This window comes from Macrosteles quadrilineatus, unplaced genomic scaffold (assembly GCF_028750875.1).
Source record: "Macrosteles quadrilineatus isolate MER2022 unplaced genomic scaffold, UCM_ALF_1.0 Scaffold_19__1_contigs__length_3004403, whole genome shotgun sequence".
Classification (NCBI taxonomy): Eukaryota; Metazoa; Arthropoda; class Insecta; order Hemiptera; family Cicadellidae; genus Macrosteles; species Macrosteles quadrilineatus.
In genome coordinates, this window is record NW_026542612.1 from 2,272,981 (window position 1) to 2,294,935 (window position 21,955).

A 21,955-nucleotide genomic window follows, 5' to 3' on the forward strand; every position below is an offset into this window, starting at 1 on the left:
AACAGCTGCTAATTTCAACCAAGCAGCTGTGATACAAAATGAGAACTGTCAAAGTAAGATTGTTTACTGTTATGTATAAGTTTTTAATTTAATCAACAATTTTTGATAGTGTATGAATAAGGCGTTTTATTTTTTTAAGTGCATAATTCATTAACTTATTGACTTTCCAAAATGTTTATAAAAACCTGTTGTGTTTAGTGTTATGGTTTATTTCCCCAAAAATAATGTCTGGGAAACGAAGTAGCCAGTTAATACTCTTAGTGGATTACTAAAAGTTTATCTATACATACAGCAGATCTATGGAATAATAATTACCTATTCTCTTCCCGTTGCAAAGGATGCGTATGGCGGCTAGTTTTATCTAAATTAAAATACTACGGTAAACTAATATTTCAGATGTATCAGAATGTAGAAAAAAGGAAATTATAAAAATCCTTTGCTTATGAGAGAGATTTTTGTGAATTGGATTAAAGGATGTCTTGATTATGCTCTCGCACATTTACATTGTCCGGTACATTGGGCCTGCACTGTGATTTGTTCCCTAGCTTGAGACCACGTTGCATGGTCCAAGGCTGAAGCAGATCACGTGCGTCGCGGTGGTCCCTGTCAACTAACTGTCCACCACTGACAGATAGAGTACGGTCACTCACAAAGGAACTCTAATAGATGTCAAGTGGTTTACTAATTGGACTACCAATTGTCAAACACCACTTCTTAGCTTCTGTGTGTTTACGACTCCTTAATCTCCAGTTAACTAAACTCTAAACCCATTTGCTCAAACCTTTATGTGTCTCAATATGTGATTCCATACTAGGTGGCCAATGTGGAAATAGATCTGAAAGTTTTAAGGTAGAAACTTGAAACGGGACATCCAAGCCACATTACAAACATTTCTCGGTCCCTGATTAATTCTATGTTATTTAAGCTGTTGGTGATTCCACTATCCACTGGTTTGTTTTAGTATTTTGTTAAATGGAGACTCATATAGTTTTAACAAAAACACATACTATTGTATCAGTATTCATACATATTCACTACCTAAGTTAAAAAAATATCCTGCCGCAGCAAACCTGCAGACTAAGCGAATTTCAATTAACCTGGCTGGATTCTGGATTTCTATCAAAATATATGGTAAGGTAATAAAGTGTGTTTTTTTATTGAAATGTTGATAGCTTATTATGAACCAAACAAAATTTCCAAATTTGATTAAACTATAAGCAAACAAACTACAATAGTTGATTTATTCTCCATAAGAATAACATGGGAATTTTAAATTTAACATTTTTTTATTATCTTCGTAACTGTTTGGCGTACAACAACGCTACAATATACTAAGTTTTTTTCTTTTTAAGGTCTACAAAATGGTTTGGAAAGAAATTCTGAAATTAAATATTTTTATGGTCGGAAATGGGAAAACCTCTGTTGCGATGGTCCGATCATGAATTCGTTAAAATAAATGTGGGTTTACACGTTTGTACCAAATTTCATCAAAATTATATCATTTTTGATCGAGTTATCACGCCAACGGACACATATGTATATGGGTATATAGCGTATGTATATATATATATGAATTTGAATGGAGGGTGTTTTTGGCCTCTGGGTACCTCAAAACGAAAAAGTAAATCGGTCTCGGGGGTTAGCCTTGCCATGAGACCTACAGTTATAGCTTATTACATATATGGTAGATTTGCTTAAACCTAGGTAAGTCCTACATCTGCATGGCAATAGCATTACCTGCTATCAATAATTGACTTTGAATAGTAAAATTCTTGTCCTATTGTAAAATCTAAAGCCAGTTTTTTTATGTGTAGGGCTATCCTATGTTGGTGACGTTAGAGTCTGCTTATGTTAACTAAATGTTTTCTCTTATTTTAGTATTTCTTTTATTTTTGTATTTTACTATTTTTGTCATATTATTATAGAGCAAGCAAAATAACCCCCTGTAAGCAATTCGTAAGGAACAAACCTTAAACCTTTCTTTAGTCATAAGTCATAAGTTCTTTATTCCAAAATAACAAAAAACACATTGTATTGGAAAAGTCATAAAAATAAACAATAGTAAAAACTGAAAAATTCTTATCAAGGTAGGCTAAATAATATGTACAAAGACTAACAATTTGATTCTTGTTTAATCTTTAGTCTAACAGGAATGACTGACTACATGTCAGCTGAGAAATCGCGGACGCTGTAGCAAGCCTTTTCAACTAATATGCTTTTCAGTTGTTTTCTGAATTTAAGTAAATCAGTCTCTAGCTTCAGCTGTTGGGGAAGTTGGTTAACCAGTTTAATGCCATTATACAAAAGATGTTTTTTAAAAAATGAGGTTGAATGGACAGGGATTTTCAGGTTGTGAGATGTGCGTAAGGAGTATGTACTGCAGTTAGTGCTGGTGTTAAATATTGACTGGTGTTTTTTTACAAAGGAAAGGGTTTCAAGGATGTAAAGTGAGGGAAGAGTCAAAATAGCAGCTGACCTAAATGATTCCTTACAAGATCGTCTTTTGAAAAGTGAAAGTATGACACGAATGGCTTTTTTTGCATTTTAAAAAGGAAGGAGGTTCGTTTGTTTTCAGATCCCCAAACAGGTAGAGCATAAACTAGATAAGGGAATATTAAGCCATAGTACACAGAAAGAAGAACTTCCGTCGAGGCTGTTGTGGCCAATGTTCGAAGTACAAAGATGCCGGTGCTTGCACGTTTTATTACGTAATCAACATGAGTTTTGAAATTTAAACATTCATCTAAATGAATGCCTAAGAATTTTACAGACTGTACGGGATGTATAATGGTTTCATCGAGAAGAAGAGACGGATTCGGATCTTTGTTGGACCTGTTTGAGATTCGAAAGTTGATTAGCTGGGTCTTCGCAGTGTTAGTTTTTAGAAGGTTATCATCAAACCACTGAAGCAAGGTATTCGCCTCGAGGAATGCCATTTGCTCGAGTGACTCTAGGGAAGGACTGGATAGTGTCAGGGAGGTATCATCTGCAAAAAGGCACCTTGAGCTACACATGAGGGGAGGTCATTTATGAAGAGCAGGAATAGCACAGGGCCAAGAACGGATCCCTGGGGCACACCTCTCGTTACAGGGGTTTCTGAAGACTTAAATCTGCTTTGATAACCGGTGTGATCTATGGATTGTATTTCAACACATTGTTTCCTGCCTTTCAAAAATGACGAAAACCACTCAGAAGCAACTCCTCGGACTCCCATATCATTCATTTTGGCTAGTAAGAGGTCATGGTCGACCATGTCGAAAGCCTTACTCAAATCGAAGAAAATACCCATTGCGTGTTTCTTTGTGTCAAGGCCCTGCACTACTTGGTTCAGTAAAGAAAATATTGCACTCGTGGTACTTTTACTTTTGACAAATCCATGCTGATCTTTAAAAATTATATTGTTCTTTTTGGCAAAAGCCCAAAGCCTCTCCAAAACAGCCTTTTCATATATCTTAGATAAACTTGAGAGCATAGATATGGGCCTATAATTGTCACATTTCGTGTGCTCTCCCCTTTTGTGGATTGGCCTTATAACAGCAAGTTTTAGCGCGTTGGGGAATCGTCCATGAAGAAATGAGTGATTTACAAGATTTGTTAGTGGACTCACAATGAAATCTGAAAATTCTCTTAGTATCATTGGGGGTATTTCATCAGCTCCTGAGCTTATCTTATTCTTTAATTGATTAATTATTTGTTTTATTTCTGGTTCTATTGTTGGGAATAGGAAAAATGAGTTATGTTTAATGTTTTGTCTAGAAGTGGTGTTGCTTGTAGCTCTGTAATCGGAATGTTTTGTTACATCTGAAAATAACGTATTAAATACTTCGGATACTAAGGAAGGGTCGTAAATAGTTTTTCCTCCCTCAACTTCAAGACAAACCTTATCCATCTTTCTATTCTTTGGGGCCTTATTATGATTAATCAAACTCCAAATCGCCTTTGATCTGTTATCTGCACTGTCAATTCTTCTAGATATAACAATGGATTTGGCGCTTCTTATCATTGTGCGATATTTTGATTTAAGATGGAGAAAATGGCGTCTCAAAGTATGAGAAGAATCAAGGTCCTTTGTTTCTTTGTACCAGAATAGCAGCTCGTCCTTCATTGCAAGTAGATCCTTACTTGCATGGAATTTAAAAACGTTTCTTTGCTTTGCACGGATGATTTTTTTGGGAAAAGCAATGTCAAACAAATACTTAAACTGATCATAGAACGCTTCAAATTTTTTGTCGACATCATCAGTCTCCATCATGTCCGTCCAAGTTTCTCGGCTTAGAAGGCAAGTTTTAGATTTAGTTGATCTAAATCTAAATGGTACTGTATACTGTACAGTTATTCTCACAAAAAGGCAACCACTATTTGCCCAACGAATTACTTTGCTGTCAGGCTACATGACTGCCTTTAAAAATAGATAAATATGAATACTTATTTTTAGGCCCAGCTCCACTCTTACTACCAATAGTACCATTTACTCATGTCAAGCAAGTTGCCTGATAGTAATCTACCAAGCAAATACTCATAACTCTTTGACAAAGTGTGTTCTCGTATCTATCTGTTTAGTTTTAAAACCGGTAATGTGGCCTGAGACAAAGTAATTTGTCAGCTAATGGTAGGTACCCGTTGTCAAATTATTTTTTTAAGAAACAATAGATATGTCTAGAAAAATTCAACTCATTGTTGTGATGTCCTTAATATATTTTAGATACATTTATGAAATATGTATTTATAATATTATCCTACAATACTTAATTGAAGGCTCTTTCTCAGAGTAGCCTACCTTAACTCGTAAAATCACATTGTTTAGAATAATGTGCATTAGTTTGTCATTGGGCTAATTAATTATGGTTGTTAACTCTAATAAGGAAGTGCATAAATAAGCTCTGCAACTGTTACTTGAGTATTTCCTGTAACCGTAGAGTTAAAAAAAACCCCAACATTTTAATGCCTCTGCATAACTCCATCGATCTCTAAAGGCGGTTTCACACTGGCATCCGCGGACGATTTCTTCGTCCGCGGACGGATGCGAAAATAAATCGCTCCCCATGTTATCAGATGGGACCGTTCACACCGCCCATTGAAACGTAGCGTCCATCCGCGGACGCAGAAATTCGTCCGCGGACGATTTGGAGGAATCGCTCTGGGAGCGATTTTTCTAAAACGTCCGCGGACGATCACGCCCTCGCGCATGCGCAGACAGAGCACCAAACCACGTGTAGCTCTCAGCGAGGCATGTGTTATTTGCTTCACAGTGTTTAGTAGTTTGTGTTTACAGTCATAGTGTTCACCTAGTTGTTGTTTTGTGTCCTCCCTTGTTGTTTGTTATGGCTATATACTGTATACAAAATATAGTTTGGCAGAAATGATTTGTCTCTGTTGTGGCATTGAAGCTGAAGGGGCAGGTGACAGGGTGGGTTGTGTGTGAAGTGTCAGTCTGGGTGTGTGTGTGTGAGTGAGTCAAGACCATGGTGTTGCGGTGACCACCACCACATCACATATCACCCACATCCTCAGACAAGCAAACACCTCAGTTCAAAGACAGTGAGACTAAATAAATTACAACAATTGTTTTTTTAATTCATACTATTTAAATGGTCACCAGAAACAAAACTTTTTGTTAAAATGTATCACACATTCTAACAAGTTTCCCAAAACTTAATATTTTACCTATTATCACCCTCATAAACAAAAATGTCTATGAAAAGATGAAAAAGAAGGCTATTGATTACATTTACGTAAAGAAACTATAACTTAGGTTGAAACTATTTCATGACATCCCAAGAGCATAAATTAAACATTTTTGACTAATAACAGTAAAAAAAATTTCTTGGACATTCAATATGTTTATCTCCTATTCTGCTCCCCCCGCCTTAATAAACAATGACAACCTCAACTCAATAGGTGTGAATGAACTGTGAAATGGAAAGCTAAAAAGAGTTGAAGAAATTATTAATAGAAGATATTATTAATATCACCAAAGACCAAAACAATAAATGAGAGTCCCAGATACTGTAGTAATGGGTCTCAGTGGTCTCAGTATAGTTATAGGGAGTTTTATCAGTTTATCTATGGTAATAGTCATTGACTTTAATGACTATCTCACAGTTTCCTGTTTATTAGCTCATTAACATCATGAAATTTACTATAGGCTTGAGTTTCAAAAATCAAATTTTGTGGAAAATATTTTTGTAGGCCCCTATGCCTAATTTTTTGAATCAAAATCTAGGCGTATGAGTAAACCTTTTGCTGATGTCCCATAGAAAATTACTTCAAAAATCAGCAGTTAAATAAATGCAAGAATGTCACTCTCTCAAATTAGGGTGTTATTTAAAAGGTAGGTATTTAATCCTTATATTAGAAGTCTCCGAAGTCTGTGTGTTACCGGTGTTACTAACAAACATTGACACCGCATGCCAGATTTGCCATCAATTTATTGAAAACATAGGCTTACTTCTGATCAGCATTTTTATAGTATTGTTATAGCGAAATAATAAAATACACCTTTCAAAGCTTTTTTTATATGTACACTTATGCTGTAAGCATTTCCAAGACGGGAGATATATTTGTTACAACGACAATTGATTTTACCATTGACTATTTACTGTTTTACCAATCACATTGTTCATCATCAGACTCAATTGTCATATATTTACTGGCTAGTGAATGTTAACTCCTACAGTGAGTGTCTGGATACTGTATCTGTGTTGAAAGACATATTTTAATATTCATATTTTTTTTAATTTTAACTAAATAGTTTCTTACATATTTTAAAACTCAAAATTGACTGCAGAGTTAAATTACATGTACAGATCAACAACAGTAGTTTGGATGTTTGGAGATGTACCTATTAAATGTTTTAGTAATAGAATCCGTCAGCTGATGTAGAATGAAGATTGGACAATCAATGTGGCTGTGGCAGTGGCAGTGACAGTGGTAATGATGAGTGATGTGAGAGACAGATATTAATTGAGGTCAGAGACACACTGATTGTATGGCATCACTTGTGAAAAGTTACGTCCTGGCCTGTCTCTTCTCTTATTATAGGCTAAGCCTAGTAGTCTACTGTAGGGTACAACAGTTGACTATATATACCTTTAAATAAATAAATCTGTAGGTATATATAGTCAATTGTACAACTCACTGTTGATTAGACAAGGAACCTAAATTTGATTGAATTGTGAATGCTAATGTTGAGTTTTCAAATATGACAATTTATAGGTAGGTATGTTTCTATTTGTATGAATGTTTAAATATTGATATTCTATACAAAGACTTATATCAGAGTTGCATCACACTATACTGCTGTTGTAGTTTTATCTGTGCTCTACAAAAGGCTGAACACCTAGAATAAATAAGTTCCATTAAGCATAGATAAAAACTAAAAGTAGGCTACTCTCCTTCTACATTTATCATCCCTAAGGGTCAACTGAAGACGACTTAAAGTTTGGTTTTATCCAATTTATTATTAAGAGGGTTATTTGACTAATTTTAAATACTTTTTTACTAAATACTATTAATGTCCATTGATATATATTGTTTTCCTATGTAATTAAGTAAAAATCAAAATCATCTACCCTAAAAATACAAAAAAATACCACCGTAATAACCACCGCAGCAAACCTGCAGGCAGACTAAGGGAATGTCAATTTACCTAGTTTGATTTCTACAAAGATATTCCTTAACACTGTCAAATTTATTTTCTACTAGCAGAGTACCCGTCCTTCGTACGGGGGTTGGCGTATAAGTGCTTATTGCAGTTATACTTGGCGTTTGCAATAGGAGAGGACACCGTTTAAGAAAATTTGGTTCTTTTAATTTACGGTATGCTATAATATAGCACATCTACCATAGCCATAATGTTCAACCACTGTCCCTAAACAATAAAAAAAAGTAAATTTCTCGTTGTATATTACAGCTTTTTGATGCTAGTTGGTTCAAATTAACTGTTGTCATAAATGCAAAGAATTAATAGTGCTGCACCCTGTTGGTAAACCTCTTAACTTGTTAATGCTATTTAATAACATAGAACCAACTTGTGTAGTCGAAAAAGCTCACAAAATTCTTTAATTCCTTTTAAATATGAATACTCATAAGGTTAACATGAGGAAACTCCAGAGCCAATGGGGTGGAGCCCGAAAGGATTTTTGAGATAATATGTCTATACAGTACGTTAATCGGGAATGTGAGCTATCACCATACCAATTTTCAGCCAAATCTGACCAGTAGTTAATGGGTGATTGAACTTCAAACAAACAAACCAACAAACATACAAACAAACGCACAAACTTTCACATTTATCTATACTATTATATAAAAATCTAGTGGTGTCTGTCTGTATGTGTGTTACTAATAGGCACATAAACTACTGAACTGACTGGGCTTAAATTTTACAAAAGTATAGCTACCATACCAAGGACCATTATAGGACTATTCACACTTTGATACTGACCGTGGGCTTTGCCCCTTTGGCTTTTAAAGTTCTGAGATGAGGATTTTAAAAGTAAATATTGATTGGTCTCCATGGCTGCCATTAAAACACACACAATGTTTACAATTTTCTATCCCACCCAAATGTAAATAAGCTGATTCCACAGCTGGTTTATAAATAGGCATATAATATTCTCTACAATCATGTGACATGTTTATTTATTCTTATATTTGATGGTTCATTGATTATTGGTTTCATGAAATAAGTGAGATTGTATATCTGGTGTTGTATCTAAACCTAATTAATTATTTACAATTTCGCTAATGTGAATGATTGTATTGAAAGGTTTTGGTGTAAAAAATAGTAAAATTATAAAATCCCATTTACTTGAATCATTTTAACATTTTTGAACACTTAAATTGTGTTTAGAGTAGGGCGCACACACCTTAAAAATTGAAACTTTTTCTCAAGGAGATAATTAATTGTACATTTTTTCAATTTTGAGAGAAATATTGTTCACACCATTTGCCTTTTCACACATTTTTAAATAATAATTTCATATTCCTAATTACTACCTATAGATTAGTTGTGATGTTTTATAATCCAGTAGTAGCTACTGGTATAACTTTTGACACTTCCTGTAGATTTCACATTCTATTCTCATAATGAATAACTTTTTACGAACGTTCCATGGTCATTACATGTAAATTTTCAACCAAGTTCGTCTTAACTTAACCGACCCTTGACATATAAGTTTTATATGCACTTGCCTTTGGTACATGAACAGTAGGAGTTATAAATAATAGGGCTAAGTATGTTTCTGTACTATTTTGTAGTAAGAGAGTTAATGTTTTTGTTTGCTCACATAGTATGTAATGCGATATTTTTATAATCAATGCTTAGTGAGCAATGCTTTTTAGAAACAAGATCACATGTTTAATTTAATTCAAACCGTAATATTAACCAGATGTTGTAAATTATTGTTTGTCTATGTTTGATTTTATCATTTAAAAGTAAGTAAAAGCTTTGAGTTTTTTTATTTGTTTTATTGTTTGAACATGTTTTTTTATGTAATTAGTAAGTTCATAGTTTTTGATAGGTACATTTATTGGAATTTAATCTTATTTTACTCTTTTTTTCATGTCAGATTTCAAAAAGCACAATTTAAACATACATCAACCCCGGACGAAGGACGGGTCCTCTGCTAGTAATATTATAATAGTAAGATTTAAATAACATTAATTTCAATGAGTACTTAGGTTTGTTGCTATGAGAAAGGTATTGAGGTGTGTTTTTTTTACTGAAATGTTGATAGCTTGGAATAAAATAAACAACATAGCCAAATGTTATTAAAATATCCATAAACAAGCAAATTGCAACAGCCCACCTAATTATTCCCCATGTAAAGAAAAACATTGGAATTTTTAATTAACACTTTTTCAGGAATTTTCTCCATAACCGTTAGGCAAACAATATCGCTATAGGATACTAAATTAGTTGTTGTTTTAAGCTCTTCAAATAGTTTAATAAGAAATTTCGAAATGCAAACTTGTTCAAATAAACGTAGGTTTACATGTTTATACCAAATTCAATGAAAATCTTATATTATTTTCTCAAGTTATTGTGCTAACGGACATATATATATATAGAAATACAGTAATAGACTACCTATATATAAATTCTCTGAAACTCATTTATTTAACACACATACATCACTCACTAACACAAAACCAAACTCAGATTGTTGAACTCAGTCTGTTAGCTTCAGATTTTCCAATATGTTAAGGAGTTTACAGACCCTATTTAAAGTTAACAATTAAATATATTTAAATAATAAATAATGTTACCAAAGTTATAGAATATCCTCATGCTCTATAATTCATTTGTGGCAATATATTTTCCTGTAACAAACCATAGAATGAATAAACGTACCACTTGTTTCATACCATGTACATTTTTCATGATATTTATTTTTAGGTCTACAGTAATTATTTTCAAGCCTAGAATGTATGTAGACCGTGATTTACGTTCAGATAGGTACTGCCTCAAAATCACAACTGACAAGACTGTCTTACATTTTTTAACTTTAAAGGAATTTGGATCCAAATTTTATAATTTTGTTTGATTAGATATTAAGAGTTTGAGTAATTTTATTGAATCTTGTGGCTATAATTTAAAAAAATGAACCTTGCTGAATAATAACATTTTTCAATAACTAAAGTAACATACCATCTAATAAACATACTGTTCTGGACCAAGAGATTTATTGATGTGTTTAAATCTTATTGATTTTTAGTTAAAATCAATGAATCATTATTTTCTTTACTGTTAATCAAACCCTAATGATTGACATTGCCTATTAATTATTTCCAAATTAACTTTATTGAAATGGTCTCAGAATAATATGTAAAGATTGTAGCATACTACACATTGATCCCTTAGGCCAATGCAAATAAAAAAATCTGTTAGGTACTGTCATTGACTTCCCTTGTCTGTGGTACAGTTAATGTAGCCTACTTAAAGTTCCAACCATAAAGCAACTTGCTGACTTTGAAACACGTTGGGAAGAGATTAAAAGGGCTGTCTTTTTACGCTGTATGTCTATGAAAACCTATTAGAAGTGTTAAATCTAATAAGGCAGAAGTGATTTATTTTGTTGAAATCAATAACTGGCAAGACGATAGGACGGACGTGGCAACGCCTTCAATCCAGTAATGCAGTTGGTATGCTCGTGTGTCGTGTGGACTGTAGTCGGAGGCACTCAAGGCGCTGATAAATTCCCTGTAGTGGCTCTAAACATGATATTTCGAGATAGAAATCTCACGCTCAAGTAGTTTTTAGTTCAATAAATTTGGGAGCTAGGAGATCGTAATTCTACAAAATCTTCAAAGCTACTGTATTACACTCTATTTATTTGTTTGAAGTTCATTGTTGGCGAAAGTGAGTAAATGTTCACAGGTTTATTGCAGACATTTTCCATCACAATGGTAATTACTAAACCACAAAAAAACTCTTATTTATTGCGAAATGTTGTAGTTAAAATTGAATAATTCTAATAAAGAATATACTATATTATAAAATTAGTTTTAAGCTACAGTAGTTTCGCTTATTTTGGTCAAGCTGACGGAAGTTTTTTTTTTTTTTTGTGGGGGGAGGGATTTTTTTCAAACTCAAGTATAGTAAATCGTTCTTCAGCTTATTATAGCAATAACATCTACCAATCACCTACTAGTGGTTTAAATAATACTAATGTCTTTGATTAGTATTATTTCCAAGTTTTACTTTGCAGATTTATTATAGTTTTTGTACGTATTCACCCTCTACAAAAATTTCGTACAAACTTGGAAATAATACTAATCAAAAACATTAGTATTATTTAAACCACTAGTAGGTGATTGGTAGATGTTATTGTTTTTTTTATTTGTTTAACATTAGTTTGTTGTTTTAGAATGTCGTAAAGCCCGGTTTTCTCCATGACACATTTTATACATACTAGGGCTCTGATGGAATTTAAAAAATGATTTGTTTGATGGCAAATCTACCTGCCATGACCTATACAACAACACATGGTGATCGGATGCGTGGCCTATTAGAATATAATAACATATATATAGATTAGCAGAGATTGTTATGTTTGTTTCAATATATTAGCAAGAATGAACAACGGATTGTGCACTCTTTAGTCGGTTCATTCGCAAGCCTCAAATGTCAAGTTGGCATTTTACTCAGCTAATGACCATGGGATACCCTCGTTGCTTTACTGAAACTTGCACTCATTTCTATATCTTTTACTTAGGTAATTGATTTTAAGATACTGTTTAACCATTTGTCAATGTGGTTTTCACACGCCTTTAATGATCTATAATACTTTCTGTAATTTTCAACTGAGTACAAAAAAAAACGATCATGCTGGTGTTTTTCAATAATGTGTAAGGGCCTACTGTCAATGTAAATCCTTACCTAGTTTTGCTAATAATCATGTGCCATCGTCTGTTAGGTACACTGGGTACACTACAGTACTGTACTGTATATCCATCCACAGAACTAGATGAGGAGCTCAATCCAGCTACAAGTTTCTGTTAATTCATAAATTTAATTGAAATAGGGCAGGTCGGACTTGTAGAGCTTTATAATTAAACTTTCATTTATAAATCCAACAGCGTATACATGTATTGAATATTCCTAAGTTTAAGTTATACGTCTTTTTACTTCTTGCCAGTTTGAGTGGTTACAACTTCTAGTGGGGCCTTGTCAGGTCTTACTATTTATTGTTCTGTTCTCGTTTCTAACAATGGTTTCTATACAAATAGGCCTATTAGAACAGAAGCTGTATGGATCATAAACATAAACAAATAACGATTTTCCGGGCCCGCAAGGAAAAATGATTTTACATTACCTGCTTAAATAGATTTGTCCAAACAATATGTTAATGTTATTAGTATAGGATTTGGGCCAGTTACGTATTTTGTTTATGTTTATGATACATACCGTTTCTGTTCTTATATTCGTGGATTTTTATAAGAACATGCAGTAGGCCTATCGACAACGAAAACAAATATTGTATTAAATCTATCTATATATATAATACGCTAAGCCGATTTTTGGAAACAGAACCCCTCCCTCATTTTTGAACCGATTTTGATGATTAAAGTGACAAAAAATGGCTCTGATCTTTAGTTTTGCAAAGTCATTTTTTGAAACCTTTAGTAGTTTGGGCAGGAGCTTCCATCAAAATTGGGTTTTCTTCCATCAAATTTGGGTTTTCTCCCATAAGATTAACATTGGGGGAATCTAAATATTTAATTGAAAACTTTAAAAGTCTCCACTAATTTGACAGAACGGCTGGCCGTAGAAACTTTGTAGAGGTGTCCAAAGAAAGGTCTCTGTCTGTAGACGAGCCATCAAAAGATAAACGAAGTAAATTCCCTTGGGGCTCTGCCCCAGAGGCCTTTAAAGTTCCCTTCCAAAATTTGTTTACATTATGGCCATATGGATAATTTGTCACTACTTTTTAATGAAACGTCTGTTAATATTTAATATCTACACTCTAATATGAGCAATGTTTGCTTGTCTTAATTATTTCATAGTGTGATTGAATTGTTAATGTAAAAAGCCTGTATTAGGCAAGCTCTATTATTTGTCTTTTACGATTGATTTTTTACAAAAACCAACTAACGTATAGACTTTGGTCATGACTTTGACTGTGTCATATCATTACATCAATTTTGTTCCCATGGCTCGTCAATATAGTTGTTATTTTCGCTCCATGTGAATAACCATTGAATTGCAGTATGTATTAGAGCTGTATTAACAATCCACTCACATTCCCGTATGACTTTATCCTTTTTCTCAATATGTACGGATTTTCAATATGTTTTCGGTTACTAAGCCTAAATATAAAAATTAAAAATATTGGATTAGAAATTCAACTAAATTTCTTTGATGTAGCCTACATTATTGTTTACTTCCAATATTGTTTTGTGTACGTCTGTATGTTGTATTGGAAAGATAAAGACGTGGACTAATTAAAAGAAATGAAAATCTACTATCTAGCACTACGCATATAATATAGGCCTACAGATTATGGTAGGGGGAGGGGTAAGTCCCTCTCCCCCACATTTGCTATCATCATATGATTAAATTCATAAAAACTTACGATCTAGAAAATCAATTCATTACAGTAGTTATTCTCAGTTTTTTCCCTTTGCGAAGTAAAATTTCTGGAGGCGCCGGGTATCGATCCCGGTACCTCTCACATGCTAAGCGAGCGCTCTACCATCTGAGCTACGCCCCCAGTTGAGAGCATTGGTGTGGTAATTAAACATCAGGCACTGGACAGGCTGATCTAGATTCGGTGTTGCTTATGCTCACGTGAAGTAGTGGGTAGTGTGATAAACCTAACCTGCGGATTAGTGATCACTAATCAGATGCTTTTTTGTGTAAATAAATTATTGAAGCAGAGTAACTTTGTCAATCTTATAAACGTTTCTCTTGCACATAGTTCTTCCTGATTTGTCCGCGGATGTAGAGGGTGGGGCCGGTACATAAGCTATACAGTACTACTAGTTATTTTTATTTTGTACAATAGAATACATACAAGTGGTTCCAATTGAAATAACACAAAAGTTATTTTTTTATAAAGACAGTTATTTTTTTAAAGAACATTTTGCTTATTATTTTGTATTCCACCCCAGATCTTTTATTGCACGTTATCACTTCATTCGTTCTATTTATGGAGTGTGTGTTTATAGTCAATGGTTTTACTATAAATAAATCGACGAATACAATTTTAGGAAAAGTTGTGAATTATTTTACCAAATGATAAGATAAAGTTTACATTTTGTGTCCTTGTATCAGTTTTACGCAGTACTTGTGGTATTGCTCCTTTCAATAACTAGGCCTACTATAATTTTAACAAAAATGTAACAAATTCCGATTCAAAAAATAATATTCTTTGCTTGTATTAACTTGTAAACACTGTGTGTTTTCTCTTGTGACTACAGTATGGAGTTATAAATCGTAGAGTGATGAAAATCGTATTGAATCGTATCACATGAAATGAAAAATAAAGTATAGCCATTCCATTAAAACATCAAATATTAGTCTAAGTTTTAACTTTCTTCCAAACCTATGTTGGCCAAAATTCTTGAAACAGCTCAAATCTTCAATAAAACGGCATTGCTTCGAATTTAGGGCAATTTTTTAAGATGTTAAAGAAATAACGCGTATGACCTCAATAGCTCAAACCATATTATATATATCCCTTTTTTCAAAATCCCCTTAACCCTTGTTCTGTAAATCGCAATCATAAATGTATTCTTTTAGTAAGTCAATTAATAATAATAATAATTAATTTGTGTTTAGTTGGATGGAATTTGTTCAAGTACCACCCTCTAAACATAAATGTAGAATATAAAGTAAAGCTACACTGTAATTGAAATCCTGGTGATTTTATTGAATGGTTCTGGGTAAAGAATAATCCCAGCTAATCGCAGCTAATAACAAAGCTACCATTTAATTAATTTACATTATACTCTCGATCATCCCGTGGATTATCTTTTGTACCTTGCTTGTTGGTTTTGTAGTTTAGTGATAACACTGTTTATATCAAGCTACAGTACAACCTTTAATACAATACACCTACATACCGTACAGTACTTGGACAAACTAAAAAAAAAAATAACATGATATTCTGCGACATCTATCTTCTATAATATTAAAACGAAACAGTGTTTTTTTATTTCACGATTCTGAATAAACCACTCGACGGATTTTCATGATTTTTGTGTTGAAAGAAAGATAATTTTAAAAACTAGGGAATGTCGAAGCCATAATTTTAGTTTAGGGCCCCAGTTTTTTAGAAATTAATTTTTAATTTTGAAAAAGTCTAGCAGCCGACGCTAAGATTCTAAACTAGCTTTTGGCATAAAATAATTTGCTTAACATAACAGCTGTAAACATTCAGCTTTTGTGTCACAAATTCAGCATTTGGATAAAAATGTAAAGACATACTTAGGGTTGACTTATTTATACTATGTGTAATGCTAATCATTGATACGTTCAATTCTTCTGTAAGAGGCTTACGGATTAATTAAATATACATAGTAAAATACTAGGATTTTCAAATTATTTTTAAAACAATCTTTGTAATCTTCGATTTGTTTTAGAGCAATATAACTGGTTAAATATAAACAATGGAACTATGAGGTTATTTTATTTACTCTTATTTTGTCATTGATTATAGGAAATAAGTTAGATTAGTATAGATAATTATACCACAGTTTAAACCACAGTTTGAATCAAAATTAATTAAACCACAGTACAAATCGAGGCTCTGTACACGAGTCTTAATAAAAAAAAGGATAAATGCAAATTATTTTACTGCTACACTTTTCAAGGAAAGATTAGAAAAATAACAAGGTTTACATGTTTTAATTCTTAATTGTAGCTTTTTGTTTACAATTAATGTTTGTCTGCTTTAACTTTGTTTGGATTAGGGCCGGAAATATTGATGTCATAAAAAGAAGATCAAGAATAATCAGGAATCACGATTTTAAATTACCACCACAACCTCAGCCGGGTTTTATACATTGATATACGTCAACATTGACCTAGGATACTGCAATAAGACAAACCATCCTTTTATGAAATCGTATTCAGTTGTGGTTACGTTTGGGGGTGCCTATATCAGCGCCCCCAAACGTGAAAATATCACTTTTATTTCAATGAATATATTGTAGTTTAAATGAACTAATATGGGTGTAGTTTAAATGAACTAATATGGGAAATTACGATGTACACTTATTCAATGAGGGTGGGTAATTATTAAGGATAGAACTGATAACGGTATGGATACTAAACATTAACAATTACGTCATTAGCTTTACTGGCGTGTTTACTTTTTATATTCCTAGTTTTTTTTTCAAATGAATGTTATTTGAATCAAACAGCTGTTTCAAAACAAACTATTATTGTTTTTACTTTTCTTTGTTTACGCCTATTTATTTAGCAATTAATGCAGTGAAATTGATATAAAGGATAGGTGTGACGATTTATGTGTACTGTGAATTTTATTGGATATTTTCGTTTTATTTTAGGTCGTTTCTATTCAGACCTACTGGAAATTATGTATAGTAGTTGTATTGTGGTGATAATAATTATGGAAGAGGCAGGTATGCTATGGAAGGTGGTATCGTTGACTAGGTCTATACACTTCTCAATTGACTATTACTCCCTCTACTGTAGGCTACTTATAATCAGTGTGCGTCTGTGCGAATCGGCTGCAAATCTCACTTCAACGCTTTTCACATCGTAAAAATTGCAGAATTGCTTTTTTATTGTAAAATTATCGGATTTAAAATGCATATCGGATAGGCCTGTGATGGAAGAAAAACATATTTGGTCACACAACATTTGTTTACAAGATGATTTTTCACATTAAAACTGCAAGAAACTTTGTCTTTATATGTGTAAACTAGCCGATATGAATTGTACACGGTTTTAACTGACTACTGAATTCCCGTACGTAGGACGGGCTAACACCTCGTATATCTTAAATAACTTTACCTTTTGCAGATTTCATACGAATATGTTTTATGCATAGTGTTTAGCGTTTGGTGTCTGTTCAGTATGGCTGGACGCACACTGATCCAGCATTTCACCTGAAGCAAAATGTTGCACAACGATTTGCTTGAAGCGTTTTGTTTATTTGCTTCTCCAGTGTGCGGAAGGTTCAAGCATGATTCAGCATTTGGTTTCAAGCAAAATTAAGAAAAATAAATATTAGAAATACATATTATGTTTACTGGTCTTATACTACAGTATTGTTTTAACATATGTGACGAGGAATTCAACTATTGCTGAATGTCAGTTTTTGCAAAATGCTGGACTAAATAGAAAGACAACCTTGGGTTCACCCAATCAATCTGTTGATAGACAGTTTTCCTGTCAGAAATTAAATCAGATCCAGGGAAATTTTACAATCATTGTCGAATAATTGCTATACTATTTTATAGGAAGGGTTTTAAATACAGTAAGAAATTATTATTAGATAGTGTCGTGATGGTGATATAAATAATGATTAATGAACTGAGTAACCTTGGTAATTTCTTAATTATTTTACTACTTTGCATGGGCTGTATGACTACCAAAATGGTAGCAAGAAAAATTAAACAACAATATTGTTTAATAGAAATTTAAAATATAATTGTTAAGTTTTAACGCAACTTCAAAATTCATTTTCCAAAGAAAGAGTTATTTTTTTAACAACAAGCGGCCAATTGAATTTTGAAAGCCTCTAAGCTTTACTAGCTAGAAAGGATTTGGCGCATGCGCAGAACGTTTTGCTCCTTGAAACATCAAACATTGTGCTGTATGGGATCCATTCGTCGAGCAACTGCTCAAATGTTTCAAGGCGTTGCGAGGCGCCTCGCAACGTTTGCTTGATCAGTGTGCGGCGTCCCATTGAAATACATGTGGAGCTCGTACCCAGCGAAACATTTTGCCTCGCAACACTTGCTTCAGGTGAAATGCTTGATCTGTGTGCGTCCGGCCTATGGAACGCAACGACGTCTACATAGTCAAGTCAATACTTCAGCTCTGTGACAATGACTCGGGGAGGAACCCACACAGAAATGTAGGTTTACCTAACTAAGAAAAATATCAGTTTCTATGGAGAATTGTCTTTGTGTTGGGCATCGCCAATCATTATTTGTTATCGTCTAAAATTAATACTATTTATTAAGGACAACATAAACCATTATTGGTTTAACTTTAAGGTTTGGTTGGACTTTTATATTAATTTTACAAAGCTTAAAGTTTTATTTTTAGTTAATGCATAATGAGAGTAAGCTATGTGCCTTTTTGAATAGATGCCTACAAACGAGAAATTTAAGAATGTGCAGGGTAGTTATGTAATATTTTCTGCAGTGTTGGCTGTTTTGTGTTTTGTGTTATGAAACAACCGGACATGGCATGCGTCAGCTAACTGTTGTAATAGCCCTTCCTCACGAGAGTTTCTTTCTGCACCCGTTTGTAAATTGTATAGAATTAGTTTTTAACAAACAATGAAATCCTATTGGGTGGAAAGATTAAATAAATAACCAACTTTAAAAATCTTGAATTTTGTTAGTACTACTACACTTGCTATTATTTAAGTAGTAGATTACACAAGCGAAAAACCCCTTATCATCATGAAACATACGGCCAAGATAAAGCTACTACATAAAAAGACAGAAAATGACGTTGTTTTCATTCATAGTTTTTAATGTAGCCAAAGTTGGGTTTAATTGCTTTCACCGAGTGTTTTAAAATCCTGTTAAATCATTTTTTGCTAGTGTTAGTGTCTACTGTATTATGTTGATGATATTGTGTCAAAATCAAATACACCACTATTCTATATATCCACACTTATACAGCGAGCATTTACAATTCTGTGTATATGAACGATGTTACCGTGGCGGTCAGCTATTTCGACCATTGGAGACTGTGACGAAAAGTTGGAAGCATAAAATGCAATCTTGTAATTTTCTCACCAAATTTGAAGAGTCAACATTGTAGCAACACATAACAATTACAGCAGCACATGTTAAATTGGACTTCCGTATTGTTTTCTGTTTCTCACTATACAGAGTATTTCAGAATTCGTGTCGGTCGTCGGATATTTGTTTATCAGCTGATTTAATTGTAGCCTGTTAATGTTAATGTTAATGTTTATTCAATGTAACTGAGTATACACTTTAAAAGTGAATGTAAAAAGTTAGAGGGACTGACTACATAGAATAAACATAACATTTTCAGGCTACAATAAAATCTGCTGATAAGTTTATAAACCATTGAACAAGTACGTTGACTTTCACCACAGCTGATATAAATAGTTTGGGTGTTTTATGTGAATTTTAAAGACAGTAAAAAGGTGTGAAATTCTAAGCCATCATAGATAGATAATTGATAAAAAAGACACTTTTGGAGCTATGTAATATTTTATTGTTGCTTGAAATGGTCTAAAATCGCTTAAAAATAACTTGCAAAGCGGGCGGAGACTGTGTTGCATTGTTGTTGCGCCTTGGCATGCACTTCAACTAACCTCCAGCGGTCACGTACATCGATAGAGTTATAAACCAACGTAGGGTATTTACGTTTTCGCCTAACTAGATATGATTTTAATGGGCTTAGTTTACCATCAAGTAAGCACACTCAATCAATTGAGGTCGGTTGTAGAACAAATAAAAGTAAACTTAATCATTAGCTCTTGTAAAAAACAAGTATTTCGTGTTTAAGGGGAGTCTGTCCCTTTTACGCCCTAATGCTATTTAAATGGGAAGATATGCACCAATATAGGTACGCATTCCTCAGCAACCTATTAACCATTTAAAGTGAATTTTTTCCTACATGATCTCTATGCCATAGGGTACCCGGCTTGCTAGTTAAAACTTAAATATATTCTTGTTTTTTATTTTTTATTTTTATAAATAAAATATGCAATTTTTTTTACCTGATTTATTTTGTATGTTACCTTGGTAATGACTTAAACCAAATCATTTTAAACTAAAAGAGGTATCAAGCACTACTCACCATGATGTGAAGAAGATGTGTGTGAAGTTTCATATTGCTATCTCTTATAGTTTTTAAGTTATGCGTACCTAACTTTTAAAAACACTATTTTCGGTAAAACGCCCTTGAAGTTCTAAAGGGCTTAGGTCGCGCATCCTAAGAACATTGAAAAATATCGTGCAGTACTATTTATTTGTTTTTTTTTTATAAAAAAACTTTTGCAAAATATGAAGTGTTACATATATATATAAACACAAAGAATTGGAGAATTTTTTAAGATAAAAATAAAAAAATCTTTTTTTTTCACCAAAAAGGTACAGACTCCCCTTAAACCTATTCACTCTTTTGTGTAAGGTGTAGTGTTACCCTAAAACAAACACACGTGTACAGTATTGAACAGTTACATGTTCTAAGAGCTGGTGCTGGTGTGTTAGCGCCAGTATACGTGGCGATGATTTACTGTGACTGTCAGACATATACAGTACAGCACAATATTATCCCTTCTTATTTTCCCGTTGCGAACGAGGTACACATCTTATTTCTGTAGCAACATCAAGTCTCGAATACTTTTATTTATATAATCAATGAATTATAGTTCAGTCCTCATAGTTGGTTTCCATTTGTATATTTTCAACAAAGCTGTGTTAAAAGGTATAATGAAGACTATTCCTAAACGTAAACCAGCTTATAATCACCAGACGTCATGAACTAATTAGTAGTTGTCTAGAGCAAGCGTCTTGTTCTACTAACTTTCTACTCCTTAACTTGACTTAAACATGAACATAATGTCGGCAAACTTTGGTGACACTCACATGAGCTTTATTTTCTGCTGCAAGAGGGTATTACTATAGTTTTATTATATTAGTCTTAATTGTTAATGAATTTTATGTTTATTTATAATCATAAAAAATGACTACGGTTTTTTACGAATTTAACCTCAAGGGGATTAGTTTTACTTAAATAAATGCAACTTTAAAAACGGTTGGTTTTGGGCTAAAATTGATTAATAAACTCGCATTTTTTTTAGTTAATCCTCTCTTGGAGTGTTTGGTATGGGTGTGGCTTTAGTGTAATTTGGCATTTATCATGTATCAACTGGGGGCGTAGCTCAGATGGTAGAGCGCTCGCTTAGCATGTGAGAGGTACCGGGATCGATACCCGGCGCCTCCAGATATTTTGTTTGATAAGAGACGTTTGACGTTGACTAATTATCTTAGGTACTCGGGAGGTAAATACGGCAATGCAGCAAGGTCCACTGGCCTCAAACCCACTCATCAAGTGGAGTGTTTCTTTTTTAATCACAATGTAGGCCAAATGGATTCTATCAGTTTCAATTTCACAATGTTTTAATGTTTGAATCGATGTCACACAATAGTTCTACAGTTCATAGACAGCCATACAATCGTCTATATGATTTGAAAGTGTACAACTTGCATGCTGAAACTTCCAAGGACTCGTTTTTCTAGTACTATACCTTCA

At 33.3% G+C, this 21,955-nt stretch overlaps 2 non-coding genes across 2 annotated transcripts; one reads left to right on the forward strand and one right to left on the reverse strand.

Moving 5' to 3' along the window:
- Positions 1-14,146: 14,146 nt before the first annotated feature.
- Trnaa-agc (transfer RNA alanine (anticodon AGC)) lies at positions 14,147-14,219 on the reverse strand. The gene has a single exon. It is a non-coding gene; the product is annotated as a tRNA-Ala (tRNA).
- A 7,354-nt stretch (positions 14,220-21,573) lies between these two features.
- Positions 21,574-21,646, forward strand: Trnaa-agc (transfer RNA alanine (anticodon AGC)). The gene has a single exon. It is a non-coding gene; the product is annotated as a tRNA-Ala (tRNA).
- Positions 21,647-21,955: the final 309 nt, after the last annotated feature.